Below are 10,386 nucleotides of genomic sequence, written 5' to 3'. Positions count from 1 at the left end.
AGTATATTTACATGCTTGCATATGATTGAGGCCATATTTGATTATTAACTCACTTATCCCAAATAAGCCCACCCTTTTATGTCACCCTTGTTAACCACCTTGAGCTTTTTAATCCCTTTTGTTCTATAACCACATCACTAGCCTTAAGCAGAAAAATAATTAATTACCCCAAATTGAATCTTTGATTAGCTTAAGATAGAGATTGTGCATCAACTAAGTGTGGGAAAACTGTGGGAACATGGGTTAACAAGGGAATGTGTCATGTTTCTAATTTATTTGAATATTGAGAATTTGGGAACCTACTCATGAAAAACCAAAATAGAAAAATAATGGAAAATCCATGTGCATTGATAAGTTATGTTTATTTCTCTATTGAAAAAAAATCCAAAAATATTCAATAAATAAGTAAGTGAATAAGGGGACAAAATTACCCCAATGCTAAGTTTAATAAAAGATCAATGCATATGTGGTGAAATTAAAGAAATATTTGGTACATGAGTATGTAATGCACAAGTGAAAATTTTGGGTAGCTAGGCATGAATTTAAGAGTATATAGAGTGTGTGTATAGGTGAGAGCTTAGGCTATTCAATGATTCAATTTATAGCTCACTTATATATATATATATATATATATATACCCTCATCCTTACCTTAGCCCCATTACACCTTGAAAAGACCTTATGATGTTTGCATTGGTACATTAAATATTTGTTGATTGGTTAGATAGAGAACAAGGTTGAGAAAGCATGACTAGGAAAGAGTAGAGTGATTGACCCTAGACACTTGAGAGTTAGAGTGATATACACTACCAGTAAGGGTTTGATGCTCGATTCCTTGTTCCCTGCTTTCATGAGCTATCTTCCTACAAGTTTACTTGCTTTTTATTGTACAATTTGAATTAGTGGAATTTGGTTTGTATTTGTCTTGGAGAACTTGTTTGTTTTTAACCAAGTAGATAGAAACATCTTAGCATGTAGTTGCATTCACATTCACAGGTTGCATTGCATGAGTCTTGCTTTTCCCTACTCATTTGTTTTATCTCCTTAAGCTAAGCATGAGGACATGTTAATGTTTAAGTGTGGAGAGTTTGATAAACCACTATTTTATGGTTTATATTATGTTTAATTAAGTGGGTTTTATCAAATTCTTGCCCACTTATTCATATGGTTTGCATGATTTTACAATTCCTTCCTAGTTTAGTTCTATGGTTGAAAACTTGCTTTCTTGAGATCTTTTAATTACGTATTTTAATTCTCCTTTATACCATTCGATGCCATGATCCATATGTTAAGTGTTTCAGGCTTCATAGGGCAGGAATGGCTTAGAGAATGGAGAGGAAGCTTGCAAAAATGGAAGGAACACTAGAAATTAAGGAGATGACCAGCGAACATCGACGCGGACGCATGGCTCACGCGACCGCGCAAATTGGAGAAAATCGTAGTGACGCGTTCGTGTGCTTGACGCGTACGCGTGGATTGGAGTTCACGCAAATGACTTGAGTGCGTGCCTGACACGCACGTGTGGAGAAGAAAATCGTCAAACGACGCGTACGTGTGACCGACGCGTACACGTGACATGCGCGATTTGTAGAAAATTCAGGAAACACTGGGGATGATTTTGGGCCGCGTTTTGAACTGGTTTTTGGCCTAGAAACACAGACTAAAGCCAGGGAGCATGCAGAGACTCAAGGGAGACTTATCATTCATTCATAATTCACAATTTTAGTTGTTAGATGTAGTTTTTAGAGAGAGAGGTTCTCTCCTCTCTCTTAGGTTTTAGGATTAAGATTCCTCTTAAAGGATTTACGATTTCTTCTTTTCAAATTACAGGTTCAATGTTCCTTTTATTTATTTTCTCAATTTGGTTTATGAACTCTTTATGTTTAGATTGATTTTCTTATTTAATATAAATTTGAGGTATTTCATATTTATGATTTTTATTTAGCTTTCTATATTCTTGGCTTTGGTTGAGTAATTAGAGACTCTTGAGTTATCAAACTCTTTTGTTGATTGATAATTAGAAGTTGCTAATTGACTTGAATTCCACTAACTCTAGTCTTTCTTTGGGGAATTGACTAGGACTTGAGGATTCATATTGGTTTATCCACTTGACTTACCTTCATAGTTAGAGGTTGACTAAGTGGGAGCAACGAGCAATTCTCATCACAACTGATAAGGATAACTAGGATAAGACTTCTAATTTTCATACCTTGCCAAGAGTTTTCTTAGCTATTGATTTATTAATTCCTGCAATTTATTTCTCTTGTTCAAACCTTTCAAAAACCCAAAAATACTATTTTCCATAACCAATAATAAAACACACCTCCATGCAATTTCTTGAGAAGATGACCCGAGGTTTGAATTCTTCGGTTATAAATTTTATTGGGTTTTGTTACTTGTGACAACCAAAATTTTGTACGAAAGGATTCTCTGTTGGTTTAGAAACTATACTTACAACGCGATTATATTCTTGTGAATTTCTTTACCGATAGAAATCCGTTCGTCAAAGTGCCAAAAGTTGCAAACAAACATATCAAGAGAAGCGAAGCTATTATAAAGGCTCAAAAGGCCACCCAAAAGTCGACCTCAAAGAGTTTGAAAGAATTTTTTTTCCTAAATAAAGTTGTTAAGAAAAGCAACTAAAAGTGTCGAAAGTCACACCAGGCTCAATTACAAAAAACCAAAGTTTAAAAGCCCACAGACCGGGCTATACAAAAAAAAGATAGGTTATCAAGGGTCCAAGCTCTCCTCAACAGCAGCACCCTGAGTTGTAGAAGGAGGAATGGTCTTCAAAGGAGTCGCATCCACAGTTCTATCATCCCGGTTTAAGATTTGAACATCGGGGTCAGATTCAAGGTGGCTGACCTCAGTAGCAGGAGTTGAAGAAGTCAGTACAACAGAAGCTTTGACTGGTGGCTCAGTGGGAGGACCTTCCTCTTCGTCATCATCCGGGGCAGGAACTATCTTACCTTCCTCTACCACATTATCCAGGCTGAAGAGTGTCAAGTTGAGTTCAGGAGCTAGAACTCAGACTTATGCCTTTAAATTTTCATAAGCCGCCGTCACAGAATCTGCCAGATGACCCTGAAAATCGGCGTAATTAGCAAGGGTAGATTCAAGCCTCTCTCTCAGTTCCAACACCTCGGCATAAGTACGGGTATAAATTTCCTTGTATTTCTGCATCGTCTCTTCAGCTAAGTTCGTAGCCACCTCAGCAGTGGTAGCTCGCGACTTCTCCTTCTCCAAGTCCAGTTCTAGCTTAATTACCCTAGCATCCAACTCATCCTTCAAACCCTTAACCCTATCGAAATCCGACTTGGCATCCTCAAGAAAAGCTTTTGTGGCATGGATTGGGGAGCCCTGAACAGTTCGGAACAAAGCTGCCCCCATGTGGGCCATCCGAATATTGTTGCTAGTAATAAAATTTAAGTGATGAAGGATGGATACATCATTCATTGGAAGTCGACCGAAAGGATCAATTTGGTTATCCACAAACTCCACTGCATCAAAGTCAGGAGCTTCCAAATCAAAAGGTTCAACAGTTCTTTGTTTGGAGGTGGACCAGCAATAGAGGTTGAATGGGGAGGGTCAGAAGGAACCACTCGAACTTGGGGAGTTAGGATAACTTTTTTTGATCCAGCAGTGTCCACAATTGGCTTCTTTATAGAAACTTGAGAAGATCCCTCTCCAGCAGCCTTGGCCGAGATATTCTAGGTGGAAGTTGCTTTCTTGGGCTTACGAAAATGCCTCATTGAATCCAAAGACTTTACCATCTCTGAAACAAAGAAAACAGCAGGACCAAGTCAGAAGAAAAAGAAAGATACAGGTCGGCAAAACAAAACAAATAAACAAAGAAAAAATATTTTTTCAAAAATCAGCAGCTACACAATTCAGCTCGAATGAGGGAAGGATCACCCAAGAACTTCTTCGTATCGAGATGGGGAGGATTCCCCCAATTCTCCTCTAATACATTCACGAAGGCCTGCTCAACCTCGTCTAGACTTTCCCAAGAATACCTGGTCACTACTACATCTTTTTGCCAGCATAGAGGGAAAGCAGGTTTATCATTCTCATCCAAAAAGAAGGGCCGAGCTCCCTCAACAGCTTGGACCTTGAAGAAGTAGTTCTTGAAATCCCTAAAGGATTCATCATACATAGAAAACACTTTTTTCCCTTGGGAAGTACGGAAAGAGATCCAGGAAGCTTTCTTCTTAGCTATCCCAGGTTTTGTCAGAACAAAAAGATAAAGGAAAAGGGTTTGAGAAGGTCGGACATCTAACTCTTGACACAACAGCTGAAAGATCTTTATGAAACCCCACGAGTTCAGATGGATTTGGGATGGAGCCACATTACAGGACCACAACAAGTCGGTCTCAAAGGAAGTAAAAGGAATGGTGATATTCAGTTGGCTAAAGAAGTAATCATATGCATAAAAGAAGGGCCGCTCTCCCTTTGTCAAAGAAGGGAAGCTAACCCTCTTCTCGTGGTCAGGCACTATCAACTCGTAATTTTTCTCCTGATCTCTATTACCACAGATCCTATGATGTCTTCTAAGTCGTACGCAATACTCGGAATCAACCACACTGGCACACATCAGAACAAGAGAATCCAGCCAATTAGACATGCCCTCCGAGACCTTAGTAGACATCTCAATAATATCTTTGCGAGAAGACTGATGCACTACTATTTCGTGGTACATCTTGTGCTTAATTGAGTGGATTTTATCCACTAATCTCACACTTATTCATTGAATTCGCATGTTTTACATTTTCCTTTCTGATTTTGTGCTATGATTAGAAACATGTTTCTTTGGTCTTAATTTAGCTAATTTTAATCCTCTCTTATTACTATTCGATGCCTTGATATGTGTGTTAAGTGTTTTTAGAGATTACAGGGCAGGAATGGCTTAGAGGATGGAAAGGAAGCATGCAAAAATGGAAGGAATACAAGAAGCTGAAGGAACTGCAAAGCTGTCAGCCCTGACCTCTTCGCACTCAAACGGTCATAACTTGAGCTACAGAGGTCCAAATGAGACGGTTCCAGTTGGTTTGGAAAGAAAACATCCGGGGCTTCGCAATGATATATAATTTGTGATAGCTGCCTGGCTGTTAGGTGATGCGCATGCATAAATCACGCGTACACATGACCTAGCAAAAGTTCAATCCATGCGTACGCGTGGACGACGCGTACGCGTGACATGTGCACGTGCTGGACGTATCAAAAGTTGCTGGGGCAATTTCTGGGCTGTTTTTGACCCAGATTTCAGCCTAGAAAACACAGATTAGAGGCTACAGAGTGGGGGAATCCATTGATTCAACATTCATACAAATTTTATTCACACAATTTTAGGTTTTAGATGTAGTTTTAGAGAGAGAGGTTCTCTCTTCTCTTTTAGGTTTTGGGATTTAGGATTTCTTTAGGATTTAGGGTTATCTCTTCTCAATTCCAAGTTCAATGTTCCTTGACTTAATTCTCTCCTACTCTTATTAACTTTAATACTTTGATTTATACATCCTTTTTGTGATTGGATTCTCTATTTAATATAATTTGAGGTATTTCATATTCAAGGTTGCTCTCTTTTGATCTATGTTGCTGATATTTGAGATTGGTTATTTGGATGTTATTATCTCCTATTACTTCTCTACTATTTAGTGTTATGCCCTCCAAGTGTTTGATAAAATGCTTGGGAGGATTTTAATTTAGATTTTCACCCTTTTGGCCTTGGTTGAGTAATTGGTGACACTTGAGTTATCAAACTCCTTTGATTGATTGCTAATTGAAAGTTGCTAATTAACTTGAGTTTCACTAACTCTAGTCTTTCCTTGGGAGTTGGCTAGTTCTTGAGGATTCATATTGATTTATCCGCTTGACTTACCTTCATAGTTAGAGGTTGACCAAGTAGGAGCAACGGACAATTCTCATCACAATTGATAAGGATAACTAGGAATCTTAATGGTTCAAGAGTTCTATACCAATGCATGGATCACTAGGAACCATGATCAAAGTATGAACCCGAGTCCAAAGAATTATCTCACAATGGTTCGAAGGTAATACTTAGATTTTAGTCCGGAAAATGTGAGGTTGGCGTTCTACTTGCCCATGATGCAAGGAGATGAACGCCCCTACACTAGAAGGGTCAACTTTAATCAAAGGTTGGACCAAGTCCTAAAGGACATATGTGTGGAAGGAGCTCAATGGAAAAGAGACCCCAAAGGCAAGCCAGTTCAACTAAGAAGACTGGACCTCAAGCCTGTGGCTAGAGGATAGTTGGAGTTCATTCAACGCTCCATCATTCCCACTAGCAACCGATCTGAAGTTACTGTGGATCGGGCCATCATGATTCATAGCATCATGATTGGAGAGGAAGTAGAAGTTCATGAAGTCATCTCCAATGAAATTTACAAAATAGCCGAAAAGCCCTCCACCATGGCAAGGCTAGCTTTTCCTCACCTTATTTGCCATATATGTTACTCAGCTGGAGTTATCATAGAAGGAGACATCCCCATTGAAGAGGATAAGCCCATCACCAAGAAGAGGATGGAGCAAGCAAGAGAGACCCTCCACGGATTTCAAGAGATGCATGAGGAAGCTCATCATCAAGAAATCCCTGAGATGCCTCAAGGGATGCACTTTCCTCCCAACAACTATTGGGAACAACTCAACACTTCCTTAGAAGATTTGAGCTACAATGTGGAACAATTAAGGGTGGAACATCATGAGCACTCCATCATTCTTCATGAAATAAGAGAAGATCAAAGAGCAATGAGGGAGGAGCAACAAAGGCAAGGAAGGGACATAGAAGAGCTTAAGGACATTATTGGTCCTTCAAGAAGAAGACGCCACTAAGGTGGATTCATTCCTTGTTCTTATTTCTTCCTGCTTTTCAGTTTTTATGTTGTGTTCATTTATGTTTTGTGTCTCTACTTCATGATCATTAGTATTTAGTAACTATGCCTTAAAGTTATGAATAATTCCATTAATCCTTCACCTCCCTTAAATGAAAAAATATTTTTAATTCAAAAGAACAAGAAGTACATGAATTTCGAATTTATCCTTGAATTTAGTTTAATTATATTGATGTGGTGACAATACTTTTTGTTTTCTGAATGAATGCTTAAACAGTGCATGATTTTGATCTTGTTGTTTATGAATGTTAAAACTGTTGGCTCTTGAAAGAATGATGAACAAAGAGAAATGTTATTGATGATCTGAAAAATCAAATTGATTCTTGAAGCAAGAAAAAGTAGTGAAAAGTAAAAAGCTTGCGAAAAAAAAATAGCGAAAAAAAAATTAGAGAGAAAAAGAAAAAGTAAGCAGAAAAAGCCAATAGCCCTTAAAACCAAAAGGCAAGGGTAAAAAGAATCCAAGGCTTTGAGCATCAATGGATAGGAGGGCCCAAGGAAATAAAATCCAGGACTAAGCGGCTAAATCAAGCTGTCCCTAACCATGTGCTTGTGTCATGAAGGTTCAAGTGAAAAGCTTGAGACTGAGTGGTTAAAGTCGTGATCCAAAGTAAAAAGAGTGTGCTTAAGAGCTCTGGACACCTCTAACTGGGGACTCTAGCAAAGCTGAGTCACAATCTGAAAAGGTTCACCCAGTCATGTGTCTGTGGCATTTATGTATCCGGTGGTAATATTGGAAAACAAAATGCTTAGGGCCACGGCCAAGACTCATAAGTAGCTGTGTTCAAGAATCAACATACTTAACTAGGAAAGTCAATAACACTATCCGAAATTCTAAGTTCCTAGAGAAGCCAATCATTCAGAACTTCAAAGGAAAAAGTGAGATGTCAAAACTGTTCAGAAGCAAAAAGCTACAAGTCCCGCTCATCTAATTAGAATTAATATTCATTGATATTTTGGAATTTATAGTATATTCTCTTCTTTTTATCCTAATTGATTTTCAGTTGCTTGGGGACAAGCAACAATTTAAGTTTGGTGTTGTGATGAGCGGATAATTTATACGCTTTTTGGCATTGTTTTTATGTAGTTTTTAGTAAGTTCAAGCTACTTTTAGGGATGTTTTCATTAGTTTTTATGTTAAATTCACATTTCTGGACTTTACTATGAGTTTGTGCGTTTTTCTGTGATTTCAGGTAATTTCTGGCTGAAATTGAGGGACTTGAGCAAAACTCTGATAGGAGGCTGACAAAGGACTGCTGATGCTGTTGGAATCTGACCTCCCTACACTCGAAATGGATTTTCTGGAGCTACAGAACTCTAAATGGCGCGCTCTCAATGGTGTTGGAAAGTAGACATCCAGAGCTTTCTAGAAATATATAATAGTCCATACTTTATTCAGGAATTGACGACGTAAACTGGCGCTCAACGCCAGTTCCATGTTGCTGTCTGGAGTAAAACGCCAGAAACACGTCACAACCCTGAGTTGAACGCCCAAAACACGTTATAACTTGGCGTTCAACTCCAATAAAAGCCTCAGCTTGTGGATAGATCAAGCTCAGCCCAAACATACACCAAGTGGGCCCCGAAAGTGGATTTATGCATCAATTACTTACTCATGTAAACCCTAGTAGCTAGTCTAGTATAAATAGGATAATTTACTATTGTATTAGACATCTTTGGTCTCAGTTTTGTTTTTATTCTTCATCTTAGGAGGCCATTGATCACGTTTTGGGGGCTGGCCATTCGGCCATGCCTGAACCTTTCACTTATGTATTTTCAACGGTGGAGTTTCTACACACCATAGATTAAGGGTGTGGAGCTCTGCTGTACCTCAAGTTTTAATGCAATTACTACTGTTTCTATTCAATTCTCTTTATTCCTATTCTAAGATATTTGTTGCACTTCAACTTGATGAATGTGATGATCCATGACACTCATCATCATTCTCACCTATGAACGCGCGTGACTGACAACCACTTCTGTTCTATCTTAGGCCGGGCGCATATCTCTTGGATTCCTTAAACAGAATCTTCGTGGTATAACCTAGAATTGATGGCGGCATTCATGGGAATCCGGAAAGTCTAACCTTGTCTGTGGTATTCTGAGTAGGATTCCGGGATTGAATGACTGTGACGAGCTTCAAACTCCTGAAGGCTGGGCGTTAGTGACAGACGCAAAAGAATCAAGGGATTCTATTCCAACCTGATTGAGAACCGACAGATGATTAGCCGTGCTGTGATGGAGCATTTGGACCTTTTTCACTGAGAGGATGGGATGTAGCCATTGACAACGGTGATGCCCTACATACAGCTTGCCATGGAAAGGAATGATGTAAGAAAACTGTAATTTGAGCAGTAGGAAAGCAGAGATTCAGAAGGAACACAGTATCTCCATACACTTATCTGAAATTTCCACCATTAATTTACATAAGTATTTCTATCCTATGTTATTTATCTTTATTTCCTGTTTATTATTTATTATTATTCGAAAATCTATAATCAATTATAATCCGCCTGACTGAGATTTACAAAATGACCATAGCTTGCTTCATACCAACAATCTCTGTGGGATCGACCCTTACTCACGTAAAGTATTACTTGGATGACCCAGTACACTTGCTGGTTAAGTTGAACGGAGTTGTGTCTACACATAGCAAAGAGCCATAATAATGATTCCATACAATAACAAAGAATACTACATTGATGTGATCACAATTTCGTCCACCAAGTTTTTGGCGCCGTTGCCGGGGATTGTTCGAGTATGGACAACTGACGGTTCATCTTGTTGCTCAGATTAGGTAATTTTCTTTTCAAAAAGTTTTCAAAAAATTTTTTCAAATTTTTTTTATTTTTCGTTTTTCCAAATAATGTTTTTCGAAAAAAATAATAAAAATACAAAAAAATTCATAAAATCATAAAAATCAAAAATATTTTGTGTTTCTTGTATGAGTCTTGAGTCAATTTTTATGTTTGGTGTCAATTGCATGCTTTTAAAATTTTTTCTTGCATTTTTCGAAAATTCATGCATTCATGGTGTTCTTCATGATCTTCAAGTTGTTCTTGACAAGTCTTCTTGTTTGATCTTGATGTTTTCTTGTTTTGTGTTGTTTGTTGTTTTTCATATGCATTTTTCGTTTGTTAGAGTCCATGCATTAAAGATTTCCAAGTTTGGTGTCTTGCATGTTTTCTTTGCATCAAAAATTTTTCAAAATTATATTCTTGATGTTCATCATGATCTTCAAAGTGTTCTTGGTGTTCATCTTGACATTCATAGTGTTCTTGCATGCATCTTGTGTTTTGATCCAAAATTTGCATGTTTTGGGTCATGTTTGTGTTTTTCTCTCTCATAATTAAAAATTTAAAAATCAAAAAAATATCTCACTACAAAAAAAAGAGTTTAAAATGGCATTGATATTACGGCGGTTTTAAAGAACCGCCGTAGTTCCCGGTTTTTATGGCATGTTTGGTTGCTGCCATAATTAACTT

Source organism: Arachis stenosperma, chromosome 3, assembly GCF_014773155.1.
Source record: "Arachis stenosperma cultivar V10309 chromosome 3, arast.V10309.gnm1.PFL2, whole genome shotgun sequence".
NCBI classification, from domain to species: domain Eukaryota; kingdom Viridiplantae; phylum Streptophyta; class Magnoliopsida; order Fabales; family Fabaceae; genus Arachis; species Arachis stenosperma.
This window is presented reverse-complemented; position numbering follows the sequence as displayed.